Here is a 24736-nt window from a genome sequence, read left to right on the forward strand (position 1 = left end):
ATCCCCAGAATGTGTATGTTGAAATCCAAGCCCCCAGTGCGATGCTATTGGGAGGTGGGGCCTTTAGGTGGTGATTAGGCCGTTAGGGTGGAGCCTTCATGATTGGGATTAGTGCCCTTAGGAAAGAAAGTGCAGGGATCACCCTTGCTCCTTTCACCTGTGGGAACACAGTGACCCTCATGAACCAGGAAGCAAGTGTCTCACCAGACACCAAATCTGCCAGCACCTTGGCTTACCAGTCTCCAGAACCATGAGAAATAGCATTCTGTTGTTGATAAGCTACCTGGTCTATGGTATTTGGCTATTGCTGTCCAAACAGAGTAGGACGCTTTCTTATCTCTTGAAAGACTCTATCTTAAACATATGTCACATTCTGAGGTACTGGAGGTTAGGACTTCAACATAAGAGTTTGGGAGGGAGAGGGACATAATTCAATCAAGTACATGGAATTGTGCCACTAGTGGCCTCCACGAATACCCAGAGATACAGTTGTTTTGGATTCTACAAGACTGTGGCACAAGAGTCTTCATATAAAAATAGAATACTTATGGACCTGTAAGGAGTGAATTTTCATTTACTCAATCACAGACCCATTTATTCTCATAAACCTGTTGTTATCATACACATATAATGATCACATCAAGATCAATAAATACTTATTGAATGAACAAATAACTCTTCTTTCTTGAAAAGACTCTTCTTTCTTTGTAAGAGGGATTTGAGGCTGGGTGCCGTGGCTCACATCTGTAATCCCAATGTTTTGGGAGGCTGAAGTGGGAAGACTGCTTGAGGCCCAGGGTTCCGGACCAGCCTGGGCAACATAGCAAGACCCCATCTTTACCAAAAAATTTAAATGCTAGCAGGATATAATGGCACAGGCCTGTAGTCCCAGCTACTCAGGAGGCTGAAGTGGGAGAATCATTTGAGTCCAGGACTTTGAGGCTGCAGTGAGCTGTGACTGTGCTGCTGAACTGTAGCTTAGGTGACAGAATGAGACCCTGTATCTACCAAAAAAAAAAAAAAAGAGGGGGAGATTTGACAATTGAGAAGCAGACCAAGCTCTCGGTTTACTCCTCTGGATTGCCCCCGATCAAAGGACTTTCGGGCAGTCTCCAGTGGACTGTAAAGCATCATGAATAATTTGAATTAAACCACCCTTGTCAAAATCAATGAAGAGAGTGCTCTTTATGACACAATAGTGCAGCCTGTTGGCTTGGTCGCCAGTTTGGAAGCTCCAGCACCAGGTCCTGAGGCTGCCCACCCTGAGTGTGAGGTCCTGCCCTGGCAATGGAGAAATAAATGCCCGGGAAAGAGCCTCCTTCTAAATGAGCTTCCAGGGTGGGGCATAATGGCTTACACCTGTACACCTAGTGCTTTGGGAGGCCCAGGCAGAAGGATCTCCTGAGCCCTGGAGTTCAAGATTGGTCTGGGCAACATAGTAAGACCCTGTCTCTACAAACAATAAGATATTAGCTGGGCATGGTGATGCTTGCCTATATTCCTATATACTCAGGAGGCTGGGGTGAGGGATGGCTTGAGCCCAGGAGTTAGTGGCTGCAGTGAGCTATGATCACAACACTGCACTCCAGCCTGGGTGACAGAGTGAGACCCTGTCTCTATAATTTAAAAAAAAAAAGTGCTTCTGGCCAGGTGCAGTGGCTCATGCCTGTAATCCCAGCACTTTGGGAGGCTGAGGCAGGAGAATCACTTGAATCTGGGAGGCTGAGGTTGCAGTGAGCTGAAACCACACCACTGCAATCCAGTCTGGGTGACAGAGTGAGACTCTGTCTCAAAAAAAATAAAAATAAAAATAAAAATTTGGCCACATCCAAACTATGTGCAATTTTGGATCTACCACAGGTTGTTTCTATCCCAGGTATTGGGGATAATCTAAAAAGAGCTCAGGGGAAACGTTAGCAGAAGAAAACAGCGTCTGGAAGCTGTCAGGTGAAAAACAGTTGAATGAATTGACTGATTGGCTCAGAGACAAGAAGGCTAAGGAGAGAGACATGGTAAGTGTTTGCAAACATTTGAAAGGCTTTCTTCTAGAAGGTGAAGCACACTTCGTTTTGCTTTAGAGATAGATCCAGGACCAGGGGGTTTAAGAGCAAGGAGACAAAATTCAGAATCCAAGAGAATTGTTAAACTTTTAAATTAGAGCTCTCCAACAACAAAGTAGACTGATAAGACAGGGAGCTCCCTGTCAACACAGAGACTGTCAAGAATGCAGTAGGAAGGAAAATACAAATGGAATCGGCAAGATTCTTGTTCTGACATTGTCACCCAGGCTGGAGTGCAGTGGCATGATCTCGGCTCACTGAAACCTCTGCATCCTGGGTTCAAGTGATTCTCCTGCCTCATCTCCCGAGTAGCTGAGACTACAGAGATATGCCACCATACCCGGCTAATTTTGCATTTTAAGTAGAGACAGGGTTTCACCATGTTGGCCAGGCTGGTCTCAAACTTTTGACCTCATGATCTGCCTGCCTCGGCCTCCCAAAGTGCTGGGATTACAGGCTGTGAGCCACCGCGCGCAGCCATGAGCCACCACACCTGGCCGGATGTGGCCTAATTTTTACACAGTGGTTTTATTACTTCTACAGGTTACTCAACCGCTATTAGTAATGACATCTAAGCAGACATGAGTGGTGTTGCTCTCCTTGAAGAACCCCAGGGAATGAGTAAGCAGACCTGTATCTCCAATGTTCACTACTAGGTTCATCTACTTAGTAAATAGTCATTAACCACAAGCTGTGCTTCAGAGATGGTGCTGGGTGCTACTGAGGCTTGAAAATGAATGAGGTATATATAGTTGCTGCCCTGAGGAAGTTTATAGTTTAATGGGAAGCAAATGTGCTGGTGTCACAGGCATGAACCACCACCCCTGGCTAAAGTTTTGATTTCTATGTCTCTAATCGTTTCCTTAGGAAAAAAAAAAATGGCCAAGGCATGGTGGCTCATGCCTGTAATCCCAGCGCTTTGGGAGGCCAAGGTGAGAGGATCACTTGCGACCAGGAGTTGGAGACCAGCCTGAGCAATGTAGCAAGACCCTCTCTCTACCAAATAAAAAAAAAAAGTTAGCTGGGCATGGTGGCACTTGCCTCCAGCCCTGGAGCGACTTGGAAGGCTGAGGTAGGAGGATAGCTAGAGTCCAGGAGTTCAAGGCTGCTGTGAGCTATGATTGTGATATTGCACTCCAGCCTGGATGAAGGAGTGAGACCCTATCTCAAAAAAAAAAAGAAAATCCTGTTCGGTTTCAGGGATGCAATATCCTCTCTTATCTCTCTGAGGATATTAACTCTGTGTCCTCAGAAAAAAATGAGCTTTTGCTTATTGAGTTTGATATCACGCTTCAGGATATTGGTTTTGTAAAAAAGTGCCCATTCTTAGGTGTGAACTCATATAATGACAGTGATATCCTTGCATCCTGTCTAGAGTGCCTTCTTTGCTTCCCAGCATTCTCAAGAAGGGATGAGATATTCCTACTGTCAAGTGGACTGTACCCATAGTCAGTCTCTTGGATGTAGGGACTCCCATTGTTTCTGCATGTTCGCAAGACTTCTTCCAAAGCTCACATCCATTGCTCCTACCCAACAGCAGACACCTCGACTTGGCAAGGAGAGGTCAGAGCTCATCTTATCCGGCTGCTCCTAATGCATGTCCCAAGCCAGTTACCCCCAGGTTTGCCTCTGGGATCCCCTCTTACTCCTCCCAACCTGTACCTGGCTTGGAGCTGGAGGCTTGGAGCATCCAAGGAAGAATGACTTCTTCCTCTGCAAGAGTTGTTGGCTCTCAGAAAAACAGCCTCCTCTATGAACCAACCCCGCCTGCCTTCCCTTATTTAGATATTCCTTCTTATTTCTGGTGCACCAAGAATACCCCTTCCTGTTCTCTAGTCCTGTTATGGGTTTATTATTTTAAACTTGTAATCTCTTTTCTGTCATTTTTAGGCATCTGTGCTGAGTTAACCATCTTAATTCAATCTCCTGTCTCTTCCAATTCTAAATGTTGTAATTTTATAACTGCAAAAGGGAAAGTAAACAAAAAACACAGTCATTGTAAAAATAACTCATTTTAAAGCTGTTTTTTTTTCTAATTACATCAACAGTTAGAGGAGTAGTGATCTACTACCCATTACTATGGGTAGTGACCTCTACAAGTCTTAGCAAACACAAAAACATGTTATCTGCCATCCTAGACACCTGAAATGGCACTTCCACACTACCATTTAAAGTGAATTCATTTAAATTTTTTATCTCATGAATGTAGTTTTCAAATTTTAAGACCCCTGGTCAGGTGCGGTGGCTCACGCCTGTAATCCCATCACTTTGGGAAGTTGAGCTGGTCAGATCACTTGAGGTAGGGAGTTCAAGAACAGCCTGGCCAACATGACAAAACCCCATCTCTATTAAAAATACAAAAATTATCCAAGCATGGTGGCACATGCTTGTAATCCCAGCTACTCAGGAGGCTGAGGCAGGAGAATTGCTTGAACTGGGGGGTGGAGGTTCCAGTGAGCCGAGATTGCACCACTGCACTTCAGCCTGGCAACAGAGTGAGACTTCATCTCAAAGGAAAAGAAACAAATTTAAAAAAACCTTTAAGACCCCTCTCCTACAGCTCCTCAGCCACAGTCCTGCTTTTTAATGATATATACTTCAAAGCCATCCCCTATGGCATTTTCCTCCGTCATTCTTAGGAATGTGTTTATAGCACCATATTTCACTGAATCCATTTTGAAATTTAATCATCTGTTATCCTAGATGAGGATTTGGCTTTCTTATACCACTGCTGTCCCGACTTCTCGTTCCTCCTAACTTCTATCATAATTTTTGGGTAAATCAATATTTGGGATTCACATTATTATGACTATGTAAATGTTTTTATTTTTTGGCTGAGGTAAGTAGACGAGCATATGTTCCTTTTCTTATTAAACATTTAAAAATGTTCCTGGAATTTTTTCTTTTTGCTTTGCTTTATATTTTACAAGGTATCATCACACAAAGTCCCTACATGTTTCTGGAGTTATTGACTCGATATATTTTTAGATTTGTGTGATCATTAATTTTAAATACTCCTACAGCTCTGTAATATGCTCTTGACTCTGTTTTTCTTTGTCTTTTTTTTTTTTTTTTTTGAGACGGAGTTTCGCTCTTGTTGCCCAGGCTGGAGTGCAATGGCGCGATCTCGGCTCACGGCAACCTCTGCCTCCTGGGTTCAGGCAATTCTCCTGCCTCAGCCTCCCCAGTAGCTGGGACTACAGGCACGCGCCACGATGCCCAGCTAATTTTTTGTATTTTTTTAGTAGAGACGGGGTTTCACCATGTTGACCAGGATGGTCTCGATCTCTTGACCTCGTGATCCACCCGCCTCGGTCTCGGCCTCCCAAAGTGCTGGGATTACAGGCTTGAGCCACCGCGCCTGGCCGTGACTCTGTTTTTCACACAAGGGCGTCAGTGTGCTTTGGTTTTGCTTTATCCAGGAGAGCTTCTTCCTGGAGGCTTCTCCCCTCAGGTCTAACCCGAACTGGTTGCCTCCTATGCCTCCCGTGTAGCTGTCATGCTGTGCTGCGTTCTCTGGTCTCTATAATTTCTGTTTCTTGGTTTTCTGTCTTATTTTTCCAAAGAACAGCATTCAGTATTTTGTACACACTTTGCAAGTGTGTATGAAAAGTAAAATACTTGTGGATTTAAATATCTAAAAATATCTTTTTTTTTTTTTTTTTTTTTTTTGAGGCCGAGCCTTAACTCTGTCACCCAGGCTGGCGTGCAGTGGTGCAATCTCGACTCACTGCAACCTCCGTTATCTCCTGGGTTCAAGCAATCCTCCTGCCTCAGCCTCCCTAGTAGCTGGGACTATAAGCACATGCTGCCATGCCCAGCTAAATTTTGTATTTTTGGAAGAGACAGGGTTTTATTATGTTGTCCAAGCTGGTCTCTAACTCCTGACCTCAAATGATCCGATCGTCTTGGCCTCCAAAATTGCTGGGATTACAGGCATGAGCCACCACGCCCAGCCCCTGAAAATACCTTTGTTGTTTGTTTGTTTGTTTCTATCTTTATACTTTGTTTATAATTTGGCTGGATATAGAAATTGAAGTCAGAAAACAAAGTCCCCTTAGGTTTTTTGAAAATCAAGAACGAATCCATTAACTTACAGCTTCTGCTATTGTTATGAAGAGATTCAATGCCCTTTTGATCCTTGATACTTTTTATGTAAACTGTTGTGTATTTTTTTCCTTTCTAGAACTTTTTAGGATCTCCTCTTTATTTTTTACGTTCTGGAATTTCCCAGTGATGTTTGTGGTTTGGTGTACAATAGGCCCTTTTAAATCCAGAGTCTCAGATTGATAGTAATTTCTTGTTTCCTATATGTATGGGATGGAGTTAGGGTGGTGGGTGGGTGGGCAGTATGCCTTATGTCTGGATATATAAGTAAAATGAGACAAGCTGTATTGTGTATGTAGTTTTTTTTTTTTTTTTTTGAGACAGGATCCTGCTCTGTTGCCCAGGCTGGAGTGCAGTGATGTAATCACAGCTCACTGCAATGGGGACCTCCCAGGCTCATGCAATCCTCCCACCTCAACTTCTAAGTAGCTGGGACTACAAATCCATGCCACCAGGCCTAGCTAATTTTTTTTTTTAGACAGCATCTCATTCACTCTGTGCAGTGCCATCTCAGCCCACTGCAACCTCTGACACCCTGGTTCAAGCAATTCTCCTGCCTCAGCCTCCCAAGTATCTGGGATTACAGGCGTGTGCCACCACACCTAGCTAATTTTATTTTATTTTATTGGTATTTTTAGTAGAGATGGGGTTTCACCATGTTGGCTAGGATGGTCTCTGTCTCTGACCTCGTGATCTGTCTGCCTCAGACTCCCAAAGTGCTGGGATTACAGGTGTGAGCCACTGTGCCTGGAGGGCCTAGCTAATTAAAAAAAAATTTTTTTTTGAGATAGGGTCTTGCCATATTGCCCAGGCTGGTCTTGAACTCCTGGGCTTATATGATCTTCTCACCTCGGCCTCTTGCAGTGCTGGGATTACAGGTGTGAGACACCACTGGCCCGTGTATGTACTCTTTTCATCCAATATCCATCTTTTCAGTTCTGTGCCTAATACAATCTTCCATATTACTTGGTGATTCCAAAACACTATGCTTTTTGGGGCTCTGGGGGAGTAAGTAGGAAAAATGACTCCCCTTTCTTTGTTTTTTCCCCTTTTCAGGCATTTAGATGGTTGGGTTCTCAGTTCTGCATAATATCACATCCATTCATTTTTTATTCTCCTAAAGAGATAGTAACATATCATTCATTTGGTCTTTCTAACTTTTTACCTTTTTATTCCTTAGTTGTCCTCTTTCCTTCTCTTCAGGAAAGTCCCTTTATTTGTTATTAACATTTTGTTAGATGTATTAGGTTATTAGGTGTTTGTTAAACCTGCTGTATTTAACTGAGGACATGCTTCTGAACAGGACAAAGTATAGGGATATACTGTGTCTTGTTTTTGTTTTTTTTTTTTGAAACAGTCTCACTCTGTCACCCAGGCTGGAGTGCAGTGGCCTGATTTCGGCTCACTGCGACCTCTGCCTCCTGGGTTCAAGTGATTCTCCTGCCTCAGCCTCCCAAGTAGCTGGGATTACAGGTGCATACCACTGTGCCCAGCTAGTTTTTGTATTTTTAGGAGAGACAGGGTTTCACCATGTTGGCCAGGCTGGTCTCAAACTCCTGACCTCACACGATCGCCCCACCTCAGCCTGCCAGAGTGCTGGGATTACAGGGTTGAGCCGCTGCACCCGGCCTTCTGTTTTGTCTAGCGAACTTAACTTCTTGCCTCCTGGCAGCAAATGATACAAATGGCATCAGTTTAACTCTAGCCTTTCCCTCTTGCCTGCTAGCCTCCTTGGTTGATAACAATTCAAGGATCTATTGTTTCTCATACCTGGGTTTACCAATGAATATGAAGCTAGCAGTCATTGTGAGTGCCAGTCTGGAAATATGATATAAATATGAGATCTTAAGAGGAGACCATGAGGACCGGTCTCGATGGCTCACACCTGTAATCCTAGCACTTTGGGAGGCTGAGGAGGCTGGATCACTTGAAGTCAGGGATTCAAAACCAGCCTGGCCAACATGGTGAAACCCTGTGTCTACTAAAAATACAAAAATTAGCTGGGTGTGGTGGTGGGTGCCTGTAATCCCAGCTACTTGGGAGGCTGAGGCAGGAGAATTGCTTGAACCCGTGGAGGCAGAGGCTGCAGTGAGCAGAGATCACACCATTGCACTCCAGCCTGAGTGACAGAGTGAGACTCTGTAAGTCCAAAATGTAACTCCCAGATTCCCACAGCAAGACAGGATTAAAAAAAAAAAGAGGAGACTGTGGGTTATATCATCTTCAGGGAACCAGACACTGAAATTTGTTATTTACTTTTTTTTTACTTCAGCAGAGGCAAGAAGAAAGTAAATGCTGACAATGCAATGCCACCCTAACCTGAGTCCTCTCCCGGATGGTGCATTTGATGTTCTGTGGCTTTGCCGCCCAGGCCAGAGTGCAGTGGCATGATCTCGGATCATTGCAACCTCCACCTCCCAGGTTCAAGTGATTCTCCTATCTCAGCCTCCTGAGTACCCGGGATTACAGGCACCCACCCACAATGCCTGGCTAATTTTTGTATTTTTGGTAGAGATGGATTTTTACCATGTTGGCCAGGCTGGTCTTGAACTCCTGACCTCAAGTGATCCACCCACCTTGGCCTCCCAAAGTTCTGGGATTACAGGCATGAACCTGGGACGCCAGTCTCAGGAAAGCCCCTTTCTTATTTGATTCCTTTAAATAAATGGCTGCTGTGTGCCTGGAAGAATACAACGAACTCAGGATTTGGATAGGAAATTTTTGTGGGAAGTGGGGCACTTTGCTCTGGCGGATCTGTGACATTAAACCCTTGCCTGATGCTGAGGAAAGGAAAGGGGTTGGCAGGGGCTGGGACCAACACAAGAGCCTGAGGTCAGCCAGCTTTAGCAGACATCCGGATTCCCTAACCCTGACTTCTGCCATCCCACAGGAGGACCTCTGGTGTGCTGAAAAGAGCCCAAATTCAGAGTCTGTTTGATCTGAGTTATAGTTTTTTTCCCTGATTCAATTTCTCACAGATTTATGAACTTTGCTTTTTTCATCTGTAAAATGAATACTTCTCAGTGTTGTCATGTAAATGAATGAGTTTGCATATATAAAAATTGTCTGGCATATCCTAGAACTTCCTTTGCTCCCATTTTTTGCGTCTTTTCCCACTGTCCATAATTATCAGTCCAAAATATAACTCCCAGATTCCCACAGCTACACAGGATCTGGCCCAGGCAACATCAGAATGCATCCACTGCAATTACGCTACTACAGGACATTCACTTTTAAAGGATCTGCGGAGGTTAAATTTTTTCAGGACTATGCAAAATTCTCTCTGATAATGGCTTATTTGCTCGCAATTGAATAATGTGTATCAAATCAATTGAACAGTATTTATTAAGCCCCATTCAATGTCCTGGGTAATATGGAGAACGCAGAGGAAGAAGAAAAGAACTTACAATTTTGTGAAAGAAACCAAACTAGGTAAGTCATCTAGAAATGAACCACGTAGTGGACTATGGACAGAGGCCTGCAGACTTGCTGAAGTTGGGATTGGGAGAGACCTTGACGGCTTTCTTCACCCAGCCACGCAACAGAGCCTAGCATTCATCTTCACCTCTGCAGAGCTAACTGGGGTTTAGGGAGTTTCATGCTAATTGGGGGTGGGTCTGGGGGATTCTGGGAATGTGAGCACATGCTGACCTGTCTTCAGAAGCCAAAATGCTTTCCCTGCTCAGAACTGTTTTAGTACAGGGTTGTTTTCTCATCTTTCTGGGAAAAATTAAAAACCCAGAGGGAGAATGCTAGTGGATACAGCAAGTTCTTTTCGGAGCATGTTCTGTGCCGGGCTCAGCTGCCTACCAATTTTACATTTTTTGGCAATTTGCTAGAAGTAGGGCCTCATTTTAAAAAAATAGAGTACAGATTATTTTCCTGCCTGCACCCCTCCGTTTTTCTCATAGAGAAGAGAGAGACATGTGTTTTAGGCATCCATGATACACTTAGTATATACCTACATTATTTCTCATTCATAGGTCTTCAAACTCTCTGAAAAGACAACTAAAATAGGGCTGGGTGTGGTGGCTCACACCTGTAATCCCAGCACTTTGGGAGGCTGAGGCTGGCGGAACACTTGAGGTTGGGAGTTCGAGAACAGCCTGGCCAACAGGGTGAAACCCTGTCTCTACAAAAAATAGTAAAATTAGCCAGGTGTGGTGGCAGGTGCCTGTAATCCCAAGTGCTCGGGAGACTGAGGCAGGAGAATGGCTTGAACCCAGAAGGCAGGGGTTGCAGTGAGCCAAGATCATGCCACTGCACTCCAGCATGGGTGACAGAGTGAGACTCCATCTCAAAAAAAAAAAAAAAAAAAAGAAAAAAGAAAAAAGACCATTAAAATCGGCTGTTGAGCATTCTGTTTATTGGAACTAGACACTGATTATCAACAAATGCCTCTTTTTTTCCCTCTCTCTCCTCTTGTAGAGAATTAGAAGGTTGGTCTTGCCACACTAACTTCTGCTTTTCTTTGCAGCCTCTACCCTTCATTCTGATTTGATCCACAGTAATACTATTTTCCCTTAATTTGATTGGGTGCTCTGCAGGACTGGAAAATTCCTAGTTTCTGCCTTGCAAATAAATAAATACAGGCAGATCCATGCAGAAGAGCAATGCTTTCTTGGTTCTGGCTTTCCTCTGCTATTGTAGTACCTCTGGGACTCTTCAAAGCCCATACCAGTTTTTTTGAGGGGGTCCTAGTTGATGTTTCACGTGGGTTTGCAAATATGTCTTTTGAGTGTTGGCCATTTTTTCTGGTCTCCTTTAGGAGATGTCACCCCAGAAGTTGCAGCTCAGACTTTCATCTGAACAAAAGTACTGACACTTTGCTCTCATCAGCTGTGGGTGAAATCGCTCACAACCACTGAAGGCATCATTGCTCTAGGGATGCTGGGGCTGATGTCGAGGTGTCTCTGCCAACACCGTGCTGAGAGTGCCAGTGCCGTTATCATGGACTTGGCCACAGATACAGCCTTAGTTCTCATTCTGGGCTGGGGTCTGCAACCCCTTGTGGGGCAGGCACCACCAGAGCAGATGCTGGCCTGGGGCTGCAAATAGTGACTGCATGCTGTTTTCCAGGGCTGCGGACTCAAGGTGTCCATGGCACCCATGCAGAGGTGGCTTACAAAAGTAGGGATAAACTTTCCCCATCACTTTTAGGGCATGGTCTTATACCTCAGACCAAAGCAGTCCTGCTTTATGTTCCCAAAGTATCACAAAAAGTTTTGTATGAAAAAGTACTTTTTTTTTTTTTTGAGATGGAGTCTCCCTCTGTCGCCCAGTCTGGAGTGCAGTGGACTGATCTTGGCTCACTGTAACCTCGGCCTCCCTGGTTCGAGTGATTCTCCTGCCTCGGCCTCCCAAGTAGCTAGAATTGCAGGCACACACCACCATGTTCAGCTAACTTTTGTATTTTTAGCAGAGATAGGGTTTCACCATGTTGACCAGGCTGGCCTCAAACTCTTGACCTCAAGTGATCTGCCCACCTCAGCCTCCCAAAGTGCTGGGATTAGAGGTGTGAGCCACCACACCCAGCTCAAAAAGCACTTTCACTTTTACTTGCCTCCCTCTTTTCTTGCGTCAAGATTCTGATGCTTGCTCATGGGGGGAAACTGGTGGAAACAGCTATGTCCCAGACCCCATGCTGTTTGCTTGCTAGCACACTGCTCATGATGCTGGACCAAACTTGTCTGCTTTCCCAGGCTTGTGCCAGTCCCTCAAATCACAAATCTACCTTGATCTCTCCTTCCAAATTCCAGTCATAAATAAATGCAGTTTTTAAATCTGTCTTGTAACAGAGACGTATGACAGTATCATGAGTAAGACAACTTTTCATTGGTTGCAGTGGCTCACACCTGTAATCCCAGCACTTTGGAAGGCTGAGATAGGAGGATCACTTGAGCCCAGGAGTTTAAGACCAGTCTGGGTGACCCCAGCCATAGTAAAATGCCATGTCTACAAAACACTTTTAAAAATTTAAAAATTGAGTGTGATAGTACGCACCTGAAGTCCTAGCTTCTTGGGAGGCTGAGCTAGGAGGATTCCTTGGGCCCAGGAGTTCAAGGCTACAGTGAGCTGTCATCTCCCTACTGCACTCCAGCCTGGGCAACAAAGTGAGACCCTATCTTGAAACAAAACAAACAATTCCTGGTGCTATGGCTTATGCCTGGAATCACAGTGCTTTGGGAAGCCAAGGAGGGAGGATCGCTTGAAACCAGGAGTTTGAGACTAGCTCAGGTGACATAGCAAGATTCCATGTCTACAAAAGTATAAAAGTCTCTTGGCATGGTAGTGGGTACCTGTAGTCCCCCCTACTAGGGAGGCTGAGGCAGGAGGATCCCTTGAGCCCAGAAGCTTGAGGCTGCAATGAACTATGATCATGCCACTGTACTCCAGCCTGGGTGACAGGGTAAGACCTTGTCTAAAAAAAAATAGAAACATAGATAAGAATAAATTTCATTACGATAAAATTATATGAAGAAATAGAATGGTTATAAAAAGAAAAGAAGATATTTTATTTTGAAATATTAAACAACAGCTTTCATATACTTTTTTTTTTTTGACATGGAGTCTTGCTCTGTCACGCCCAGGCTGAAGTGTGGTGGTGTGATATTGGCTCGCTGCAACCTCCACCTCCCAGGTTCAAGTGATTCTCCTGCCTCAGCCTCCTGAGTAGCTGGGATTACAGGTACGTGCCACCACACCTGGCTAGTGTTTTGTATTTTTAGTAGAGACGGGTTTCACCATATTGCCCAGGTTGGTCTCGAACTCCCAACCTTAGGTGATCCACCCGCCTTGGCCTCCCAAAGTGCTGGGATTACAGGCATGAGCCACTGCGTCCAGCTTCATATACTTTTTAGTGAATGAAAATAACTATTAAATTGTCCAGATATTTAGATTCCATGAGACACATTTAAAAGTGATCTGTGGGTTTAGTTCACCAGATTAACATTTACAGTCCACTGGAAATTACATCTTTGGCAACTATTTAAACTGCTGTTGAAAAACTTTGGATGTTATCCTTAGAACAGGTGAGAAAGTGCTGCATAGTTTTTCAAACTTCTTGTTTTTGAGTGGAGGTGGGAGTTATGAGTAAAAAGTTTAAGGACCTCCAATTTAGAGTGTTTTGTAAATATCCTCTGAAACTGACCGATTTCTATGGATTTGTTTTTTTACATGTTGTTTGTTCATGTAAATATTGTGTGTTTGCTTAAATTTGTTTTTCACGGGAAAGCATGAAAGACAATAGTTGCGCTAGAGAAGTAAGTTAATTCAGCTTACTGGCCTATCCCTTCATTGGAGCTCAATCTACTGCTGCCTAGATGCTTGTGAAAGCAAGTGGGTCTGAAGCTACCAATTACTAGATCAAGGAACAGAACCATCAGGGAACCATCTTGACACGTCTATTTTAAAGTCTAATCTGTTCCCTTTCTCTGCTGCCTCCTCCTCTTTCTTCTGTTTTTTCATCTCAAAAGAAAAAAAAAAACAAAGTGACAAAACCCAAGATTACTTGGCAAGAAGGATGGGTGGGAAGAAGGATATAATTAGCCTTCTATGTGATGTTATTTTTATTGCCATTCCAAGCTTCAAATATCGGTTGGGAGGGGAGAGTTGAGAATATATTGGTAACGTGATTATTAAAAGAACCCTTCTCTGTTTGGAAAGAGAATAACTGTCCCAGAAAAGGGGCTCCCAGGGATGCTCTTTCTATAAACACCTTTATACTCTTCTCTGCTGGTTACAAGAAAAACAGTATTCAGGGGCTGGGAATGGAGGGAAGGCAGGGATTTCCTTTAGCAAAGGAATTGTTCTTAGGATCCATGGTCAAACGTAATATTCTTTTGCTAGGGTAATTAGAGCTAGCAGAAGATTGATTTATTCCAGCAGCAGGGAAAACTGTGCAATGGCCTTAAAATTTTCTATGTGTTTTTTATTTTTTTTGAGACAAGTTTGCTCAGGCTCGGGTGCAGTGGCACACTCACAGCTCACTGCAGCCTCAACCTCCTGGGCTCAAGCAATCCTCCTGCCTCAGCCTCCCCAGTAGCTGGGATTACAGGCATCCACCACTATGCCCAGCTAGTTTTTAAAATGTTTTGTAGGGACAGGGTCTCACATGTTGCCCACGCTGGTCTTAAACTTCTAGGCTCAGGGCAATCCTCCCTCCTTGGCTTCCCAAGATGCAGGGATTACAGGCAGCCTGTGCAACGACTTTTAATGCCAAAGCCATTGTGTAAAAGTTGGACATACGCCCCACAAGGCTTTTAGACTCTGAAGAATAAGTTGAATGAGTTAAGTTTGTTTCCTCCTTTGCACTGTTCATGAACATCAGAGTCACATTTAATAGTGAAAACTGGAAATTTGGTCAGTCAGTAAAAGTTACATCTATGCATTTGGACTTAGTTAAATCGTGTTCTTCTAAATTCTACTTACTCTAAACTTTCTTGGCAAATATTGATATATTGTATTTGTTAGAGATTTAATTTTTTTTTTTTTTTTTTGAGGCAGGGTCTTGTTCTGTCACCCAGGCAGTAGCATGCTCATGGCTCACTGCAGCCTTGACTTCCCAGGCTCAAGCAATGCTCCCACCTCAGCCTCCCTAGTACTGAGACTACAGGCATGCACCACCACACCCAGATACTTTGTGTATTTTTTAGTAGAGACAGGGTTTCACCGTGTTGCTCAGGCTGGTCTCGAACTTCTGGGCTTAAGTGATTCACCCACCTTGGTCTCCCAAAGGGTTGGATGACAGGTGTGAGCCACTGCTCACAGCATTAGAGATTCATTCTGACAAGTATACACACATGGTTTTATATTTACGTGTACATACACATGTAGATACACATATATGTTTTATAGCGAATGTTTAGCTTATGTCTCCTCATGCAAAATGTTGTGCTGAGTACCACTGCAGTCCAAGGAAAAACCCAGATGGTTGGTTCACTTTACACAACCAAGCCTATAAACCCCACCATTTACCAACCAAAATTGTAGGCACTGTGCTTAAGAAAAAATGACCAATGTTGCTAAGCCAACCCAAGCCTCAACTGTCCCATGTAAACAGTTGCCAAGACTTGATATGAATGTTCATCTGTGAACTCACTGCCTTAGTCTTCCTTGACTCCTATTTCTAGCCTGGGAGCCGTTTTTCCTGTTTTTTTTTTTTTTTTTTCTTTTTATATATTTTTAAGAAAGAGTCTTGTTCTGTCTCCCAGGCTGGAGTGCAGTGGTACAATCTCGGCTCATTGCAACCTTTGCCTCCTAGGTTCAAGCACTCCTCCTGCCTCAGTCTCCCAAGTAGCTGGGACTACAGGGGCCCATCACCATGCCTGGCTAATTTTTGTAGTTTCAGTAGAGACAGGGTTTTGCCATGTTGGCCAGGTTGGTCTCAAACCCTTGACCTCAGGTGATCCACCCACCTTGGCCTTTCAAAGTGTTAGAATTATAGGCATGGGCCACTACGCTCGGCCTCCTTTTTTTAAATTTTTCATTAAAAAAAATAAAGATAGGGTCTTGCTATATTGCTCAGGCTGGTCTCGAACTCCTGGCCTCAAGCAATGCTCTCGTCTCGGTCTCCAGAAGTACTGGAATTACAGGGGTGAGCCACTGTGCCCAGCCAAGTATTTCATGTTCTGATGAATTAAATATATGTCCTATGGGAGGTGGGCCATATGAAACCTGAAAGGACCACACAGTGTTTATAGAGTCGCACTGCAAATTAGTCTCACAGCTGTCATGGTGTGAAATGATGGGGTGGAACCCCCCCCTTGACTTTGTTTACAATGGGGACACCACTTAACCCCAGAGATCGGTGGCAGGGACAGCCTTGTAGTTAAGAGATTCTGTTGCCTTAGGTCTCTGGGTCCAGAAAGTTGTGAATGGAGATTCCATGTAGACATTGGCAATTCTTCCCCGAAAAGTCCCACCTCTGAATAGCCCAGAGGTGCGTACATCAAAGGAGGCCACTGTTTGTTTGCTTTTCTTGGCCAAGCGGCAGGAGGAATGCCGGAGAGCTCAGAACATTCCCAGAGCAAATGCGGGCCCTGACTTTATATGTTGTTCACAATTCCTTTCTCAGTGAATTTTACGGCCGAGAAACTGGCTCGGGCACAACTGTTCACAGCTGCATGTCGGATGTTGCAGGGGACACAATGGCTGCTGTGTGTGCAGGAGGACAAACAGTCCCACGCAGGCCTGAGCCTGAGGAACAATGAAGCACAAACGGCCTTCAGTACAATGCATTCATTTCCTGTCATAACACTGGGCTCAGTGCGACCTGGGAGGCCAGCTCCACCTGACCGAGAGACACCCCACTTCATGCCATCATTTTCAGAGGCTTGCTGTTCATGAAGAAAGATGCGAATAAAAAGGAGAGAGATGGCAAGCGGTTGAGGGTTTTTTTTTTTCTCCTGCAAAGCAAGATATAATTAAAACCGTATGTATTTGTAATGCCCAGATAAAACAGTGTGGTAAAAATACTGTCGAGGTGTTAGAAGCTATTTCAATTTTCAGTCTTTCTGACACTAACCGCTTGTGATTCACCATCACTGCTAAAAATACTGGCAGGCGGCACCCCGGGCTTCTCTGCTTCCCAGCAAGTAGACTGGCTCTAACACGAGCTCACCGCCCTGTCCTGCCGGAGCTCCATCCTCACATGGGTAAAAGTCCTACTGGGAATTGGCTTAAGAGTCTATAATAATAATAACTGGCTGGGTGCGGTGGCTCCTGCCTGTAATCCCAGCACTTTGGGAGGCTGAGGTGGGCGGATCACCTGAGGTCAGGAGTTCAGAGACCAGCCTGGCCAACATGGCAAAACCCCGTCTCTACTAAAAATACAAAAAATTTACCGGGCGTGGGGGTGGGCACCTGTAATCCCAGCTACTTGGAAGGCTGAGGCAGGAAAATTGCCTGAACCTGGGAAACGGAGGTTGCAGTGAGCTGAGATTGCGCCATTGCACTTCAGCTTGGGTGACAGAGCAAGACTGTCTAATAATAATAATAATAAATAAAGCCCTAATAATAATCAAGATGGTGATTATAGCTAACATCTACTGAGTGCTTACTAACTAGCTAGTCTAGGTCTAATTGTGTGAATCCTCACCATAAGTGTATAAAGTGGGGAGCATTATTCATCTCAGGTGAGGAACTGAGGCATTGAGAGATTGAGCAACCTGCCCAAGCTCACAGCTATTCATCCTTTTCAATATATACCCAGGGGCTGGGGGCAGGGGCTCATACCTGTAGTCCCAGCACTTTGGGAAGCCGAGGCAGGTGCATTGCATGAGCTCAGGAGTTTGAGATCAGCCTGGGCAATGTGGCAAAAATTGTGTTGGCTTAAGAGCCAATAACAATAATAATTAATAAAACCCAAATAATAATAAAGATGATGACGATCACTAACATCTACTGAGCATTCTATTGGACCACAGTTGTGCACCACCATCCCAGCTAATTTTTAAATTTTTTTATAGAGATGTGGGACTTGCTCTGTTGCTCGGGCTGGTCTTGAACTTCTAACTTCAAGTGATCTTCTTGTCTTGGCCTCCCAAAGTGCTTGGATTATAGGCATGAGCCGCTGCGCTTGGCCTTTCTCATTTTATAATTGAGAGGGGTGTGGGCAGGAGCGAAGTGCCCCAGCTAAAACCAGTCAGATAGCTCAAGACAGAATCAGGACTAAAACCAAGGTCTGCTCTTTCTACCTGTGTAAAAGAACAAGCTCAGTGAGAAGCATTTCTGACATACTTACTAAAAACTGAATTCATTAATATCTGTACTAATAAGTGTCTTGGCAGAGCTTGATAGGAAAGAAATGGAAGATATGATTTTATGATTTCTACCAGCCCAAGGCTTGTGACTTTCCTGAGGACACACGGGATGCACAGATACAAGCCTTGATGGACATAATCTTACTTTGGCAATCCAGCACACCTGTAAGAACAGAGGGACTGTGACTTTGGGGATCACCTGGTTAGGGTGGCAATAACCCAGGAGGAGATGGACAGGAGGGCTATGAATTGGTAAAGAGAAAGTAATAAGCATTTGTGAGACCAAGTAGCAAACAGAAGCCGTATCTGCTCATTTCTGCTTGCCAGCATAATTTCCTCAAGCACCTGGCTCTGTGGTGACATGCAGATCTCCGGAGGGATGCTTTGAAGACAGAGGACAGAGCCTGTGGCCCTCTGTGTCTCTTACTTAAGTCACTATACTCCTTAAAAGATAAATGACCCCTTGTCCTTGACTCTTTTTAAACATAAGGTAATTTGTTTTTTTTTTTTTTTCATTTATTATACTTTAAGTTCTGGGATACATGTGCAGAACCTGCAGGTTTGTTACATAGGTATACACGTGCCATGGTGGTTTGCTGCATCCATTTCCCCGTCATCTACATCAGATATTTCTCCTAATGCTGTCCCTCCCCAGTCTCCCCACCCCCTGCTATTCCTTCCCTAGTCCCTGACTCCCCAACAGGCCTTGGTGTGTGATGTTCCCCTCATTTTACTCATCTGGAAAACGGGGAAAATAGCAGGCTCTGGAGGCAGACCAGCTAAAATTTTCATCACTTTTAGCAATTTGACCTTGAGAAACTACTTTCAGCTTCCCTTCGTCTGTTTTCACTTGTGTAAAATGAAAATGATTGTGATCTATCTCAGGGTTATAAGAATTAAATATGATAATATGTGTTAAGTGTTTAAGAAGGTGTCTAATATATGGTATTTAATAAATGTCAGCAATGCATATACAAGGATGGGTCTGAGGACCGGAGAAATGGAGGGAAAGCACTTACCATTCTGCCTGACAGGTAATGGGTGGCTGATAAGCACTAGCTATCATGCAACTTTGAGCAACCCAATAAATATTCGTTGAACTAATGCCCACAGGAGAAATGTGCCTTTTCATCTTTGACTCTCTGCCTCCTAAAGGTATTAGTTTCTTATTGCCACTGCAACAAAATAGCACACATTTAGTAACTGAAAACAACACAAGTTTATTATGATGGCTCTGGAAGTCAGAAATCCGAAACAGCCTTCGTTAGGCCAAAGTCGAAGAAGTGTCCACAGGGCTGCCTTCCTTTTAGAGACTGCAGGGGAGACTCTTTCCCTGCATTTTCCGGGTTCCAGAGACTTCCTGCATTTCCTGGCTTGTGTCCTCCTCCTCCATCTTCACAGCCAGCAGTGAAGCATCTTCAAAGTTCTGTGTATGACTCTGACCTCACTTCTGCCATCCCATCTTCTTCTCTGAGTCTGACTCTCCTCTTTTAAGTAGGTTACACTGGACTTGCCCAGCTAATCAAGGATGATCTCTCCATCTCCAGATCCTTCATTTGTTCGCACTTCTGCAAAGTCCGTTTTTCCAGGTTAAGGCAACATAGTCACAGAATGTAAGGTTGAGGATGTGAAGTCTTTGGGCAGCCACTCTGTCACCACCACAGAAGGAATGAATGACAGTGTGCTGCACGTGCGCACAGCCTTCCAGAGCCTCTGGTCATCACCTGACATTGCCCAGTTTGTCTCATGCTGAACAAGTCTTCCCTGGGACTTACGTAAATTCCAAGAACATTTGACTTCGCAATAGGCCTTTCTAAATGCTAGCAGTTTAACAGCCTTGCCTCAGAGAAAAAGGCAGTTTGTGATGAAAATAAGCATCTCAGGCTATTTTTTTTTTTTTTTTTTTTAAGACAGAGTCTGCTCTGTCATCCAGGCTGGAGTGTAGCAGCACAATCATAGCTCACTGCAGCCTTGAACTCCTGGGCTCAAGTGATCCTCCCACCTCAGCTTCCTGAGCAGCTGGGACTACAAGGTGTATGCCACCATGCCCAGCTAACTTCTTTATTTTTTAATTTTTTTGAAGAGACAGAGTCTCACTATATTGCCCAGGCTGATCTCAAACTCCTGGCCTCAAGCAGGAGACCTGGCCCCCCAAAGCACTGGGATTATAGGCATGAGGCACCATGCCCAGCTTCAGGCTATTTCTTGATTTCTACTTCTTTCTCCCAAGTTAATTATAAGCATCTCATTTACTATTGATAATACATTTCCCTTTCTATTACTAGCTAATTAATTATTCATCATAGCCACGCTGAGGAGGGAGCCTGTTTGGCTCTCCTGAGTTTCTTAGATGAATAGAGTAAGGCCTGGAAAGGATCCACTGGTCCTGGAGTTGTAGCTCGATGGTGTAGCCATCAGAGTCACTTGAGTTCTGAGTGTTGGCTTCGATCTTTCACGTCTTTGTCCCTACTTGAAAAAGAAGGGTGGAACATGGTAGGTCTTAGTTTTTGACATCACAGAGTAGAGTTATGATGAGATTACAATTCTCTCTGTTCCGTTGTTGGTCAGCACACTTTCCTTTTTGGTGCCTGACTTGAAAGATGCCTTATAAAGTGTTCATGAACTTGGAGCACTAAACGAATACCTCTTGGATGGTTTCTTCCCTCAGTGTAGGAATGATTTGCTGAGTTACTCTGGTTTTCAGATTAAAACTGGAAATTCTGGCTGGGTGTTGTAGCTCATACCTGTAATCTTGGCCTCTCTATGGAAGATCGCTTGAGCTCAAGAGTTCGAGACCAGACTTGGCAACACAGTGAGATCCCCCTTTCTACTAAAAAGCAGTTAGCTGAGGATGGGGACATATGCCTATTGTCCCAGCTACTTGAGAGGCTGAGGTGGGAGAATTGCTTGAGCTCTGGAGGTGGAGATTGCAGTGAGTCATGATTGTGCCACTATACCCTGGTGACAGAGTGAGACCATGTTGCAGGAAAAAAACCCCCCAAAAATAAAAACCCAACAGCTAAAACTGGAACTTTTCTTTTTTTAATTTGAGATGGGGTTTTGCCATTTTGCCCAGCTGGCCTCCAACTCCTGAGCTCAGACGATCCTCCTACCTCTGCCTCCCAAAGTGCTGGGATTACAGGTGTGAACTACTGCGCCTGGCCATAAAATGGAAACTTCTTTTGAAAATTTTTATTGTAATAAGATCAGAAAATGGTTGCCAAAAGAATTTATACCAAAAAAAAAAAAAAAGCCATCTGTTCAAATTAGAGCAGCTCCACAACTATTTTAGCCATAGTTTTGATAAAGGTAACCTTAAAAACTAAAATTTTGTACCCTGATTAAAAAAAAAAAAAAACAAGTTTCTGGCAAATATTACCTGGCCACAGAAACATTTAGTTATTCTTTAAAGTATGCTTTGAAGTAGCAAGGACCTAGATTAAGAAGAAGAAGATATCTAGAGATGAATGATAAAAAAAATATGAGCACTAAGTATTTATATGTAATTACATATTTGTATGTTTTATGTGTGTTGTTTAATACTGTTTTGTAAGAACTGTGCATATAGTGTCTCATGTAACTCTCAAAACAACACTATGAGGTAGGTATTATCTCTGTTTAATGGAAGTTCAGAGAGGCTAAACCACTTGTCCATGGTTGAAAGTCAGTAAATTTCCAGGATGGGCAACATGGTAAGACCCTGTCTCTGCCAAAAATACAAAAAATTAGCTGGGTGCAAGTGGCATGTGCCTCTGTCCCCAGCTACTCAGGAGGCTGAGGTGGGTGGATTGCTGGAGCCCTGGAAGGCAGAGATTGCAATGAGTCGAGATCACACCACTGCACTCCAGCCTGATCATGCCACTGCACTCTCCCATCTAAGAAAAAAGAAAAGAAAAGAAAGGAAAAGAAAAAAAGAAAGGAAGAAAGAAAGAGAGAAAGACAAAAGAAAAAGAAAAAAAATGAAGAAAGAGAGGAAGGAAGAAAGAAAAGAAAGAAAGAGAAAGAAATCTCAAACACAGGCCTGACTGTCTGCAAAGACTATGCTTTAACCTCTTCCTTCCAGCGTTATACCAGGAGAGCTAGCTGGAGTGGGTTAGCTTAGCACCTGCATTTTAAGTTTGAGTTCCAGAGAGGTAAAATAATGTGTTGATACGTAGACAGTAAGAGCTTGGATGAAACGGCAAGGTGATTTCTAATAAATTTGCTCCCATTTGTTTCTAATGAATATAAAGGAAACTTCTTTCTCTTTTAGTGTTTATAGTTTATAAAGCAAATGTACAATTGAAGTCGCTCTGGGGTTGCCGGGGATTAGAAGAAAATGCCTTTGTTTGAGTAAGACAGGCTAGAGGGAGGTAGATGGGATATCACCTTGGAGCTGAAAGGGTGACCTGCCCCCATTAGTCACGACTGTCAAGCTTGGGCTTGAGCAGCAGCAGAACATGGAGACGGGGTGCAAAGCCAGAAGCAGACTGGAAATGCCAGCAGCCTGAGGCTGTGGGGTCAGCTCAGGTCCAGAAGGTGAGAAGACAGGAGTGTCCATGGGCCAAGGCAAAATGGATGGAAACCAGCCAGCCTGTCAGGGTGCCCTGAGGCACCAGCCCTAGCTCCCAGCAGGCCCAGGCTGGAGGCCTTGCATATTTCAGCTGCTCCAACAGTAGCCTGTCCTGGGGTCTGTACAGGGGAGCCCTAGACCAGAGCTGGGTCACAGGGGTGAGCGTTCAAGGTCAGGGTAGATGCCTTGTGAGCAAGCTTGTGCCAGTACCACCATGGGTACTTTGGGAAATATCATATTTGAAAGATGGCTGGTTTGTTTATTTTCATAAATGATGTAAGAATCTGTGCAATTTTAAAAAACATGCCTCATGATATATCTAATATCTAGTTCATGGTCAGGATCATCATTTAAGTTGGGTGCTTAGAGTCCCAGCTACTCAAGGGGCTGAGGCAGGAGGATTGCTTGAGAGCAGGAGTTCCAGGCTGTGGTTGTGCCTGTGAATAGCCGCTGCACTCAAGCCTGAGCAACATAGCAAGACCCATCTCTAAAAAAAGGCATCATTCAATTTAAATCTAGAGTCATTTTTGAGATACTTTAAGATTTTTAAAGGGCTAATATCTAGGATACTAAAGAGTCATACTAAATAGACACGCACTATTTTTTTTTTTTTTTTTTTTTTTTTGAGACCGAGTCTCACTCTATCACCCAGGCTGGAGTGCAATGGAGTGATATCAGCTCACTGCAACCTCAGCCTCCCTGATTCAAGCAATTCCCCCGCCTTAGCCTCCCAAGTAGCTAGGATTACAGTCATTCACCACCACACCTGGCTAATTTTTTTGTATTTTTAGTAAAGGCCACCATGTTGGCCAGGCTGGTCTCTAACTCCTGACCTCATGGTCCACCTGCCTCTGCCTCCCAAAGTGCTGGGATTACAGGTGTGAGCCACTGTGCCTGGCCAGGCATGCACTGTATAGTAAAGGACCACAGCCTGGTATATCTTGAATAATAAATATTTGTCAAATGAATGAATGAACCTGAACTGACACAAAGAGGAGCTCTAGGTCAGGTGAGATGGCTCATATCTATAATGCCAGCATTTTGGGAGGCCGAGGTAGGGAGAATCACTTGTGGCCAGGAGTTTGAGACTAGCCTGGGCAACATAGTGAGGACCTGTCTCTACAAAAACTTAGAAAATTAGTCAGTGTGGTAGTTTGGGCCTATAGTTCCAGCTACGTGAGAGGCTGAGGCAAGAAAATGGCTTGAGTCCATGAGTTTGAGGCTACAATGAGCCATGATCTGCACTCCAGCCTGCTAGGTGGCAGAGCAAGACACCATCTCTTAAAAAAAGAAAAAGAAAAAAGAAAAAAAGAATCTATCCAGTAGTCTGCCTTAACTCCAAAGGATGCATTCCAAGACTATCTCAGTGGATGCCTGAAACCTTCGATAGTACCGAATCCTGTATATATTCTATTTTTTCCTATACATAGATAGTTATGATAAAGTTTGATTAATTAAATGTAGGGCAATTATAATATGCCAGCATCACCACTTTTGCACCTTGGGGCAATTATTAAGTACAATGAGGGTGACTTGGACACAAGCACTGTGATTTCTTCATCATTGATCTGATAACTGAGATGACATGGCTACTGGGTGACGCAGGGGCAGGTGACATCTGTAACTCAGGGTACACTAGACAAAGGGGTGATTCACATCCCAGGCAGGATGGAGCAGGGTAGTGCAAGATCTCACCACACTATTCAGAACAACATGCAATTTAAAACTTATCAATTGTTGATTTCTAGAATTTTCTATTTAATATTTTTGGATCACTGTTGACTGTGGGTAATGAAACTGCAGAAAGCAAAACTGAGGATCAGTGGGGACAATGGTACTTTCTGGAACTCTGTTAGGAGACCTACATAAACCCAAAGAAACTATGAACTAATACATCATGAAATGCTTCTTTCATTTGCAAAGTGGAGAAACCGTCCCCTTCCCCACAAAAATGAAACTTAGGAAAGAGACCTCAGGGAGGTGTGGAGTGAGGGTAGAAAATAATTGATGAAGGTCAATTTCAGCCTTCCTGCCTCCAACCTTCTCACAGACTCCAGTGCAGAAGAGGATATATTCAGCTTCCTAAAGTCTCTGTGTACCACTAGCAGGTTAGAAAATTAGTTAAATGTCAGATTCTTAAATGATGCATGTGGGAGCATCTGAAACAGAGACTTTAGTCACTTTGCCTCTGCTTTAAACACCCACGCAACAGAAATGGACCACAGCATTGGCTGAGCAAGAGAGAAGAGCATAGA

The 24736-nt window shown here is 43.9% G+C and overlaps 1 long non-coding RNA gene across 2 annotated transcripts; it reads left to right on the top strand.

The window, feature by feature from the left end:
* Window positions 1-1239: 1239 nt before the first annotated feature.
* Window positions 1240-16628, top strand: LOC118143199 (uncharacterized). 2 transcript variants are annotated; one of them, XR_008473236.2, is made up of 4 exons: window positions 1240-1438; window positions 1861-2012; window positions 12738-12855; window positions 16243-16628. It is a non-coding gene; the product is annotated as an uncharacterized LOC118143199 (long non-coding RNA). The 2 variants fall into 2 exon arrangements; XR_004727434.3 differs by having other exon boundaries at window positions 12758-12855.
* Window positions 16629-24736: the final 8108 nt, after the last annotated feature.

This window comes from Callithrix jacchus, chromosome 7 (assembly GCF_049354715.1).
Source record: "Callithrix jacchus isolate 240 chromosome 7, calJac240_pri, whole genome shotgun sequence".
Taxonomy (NCBI): Eukaryota; Metazoa; Chordata; class Mammalia; order Primates; family Cebidae; genus Callithrix; species Callithrix jacchus.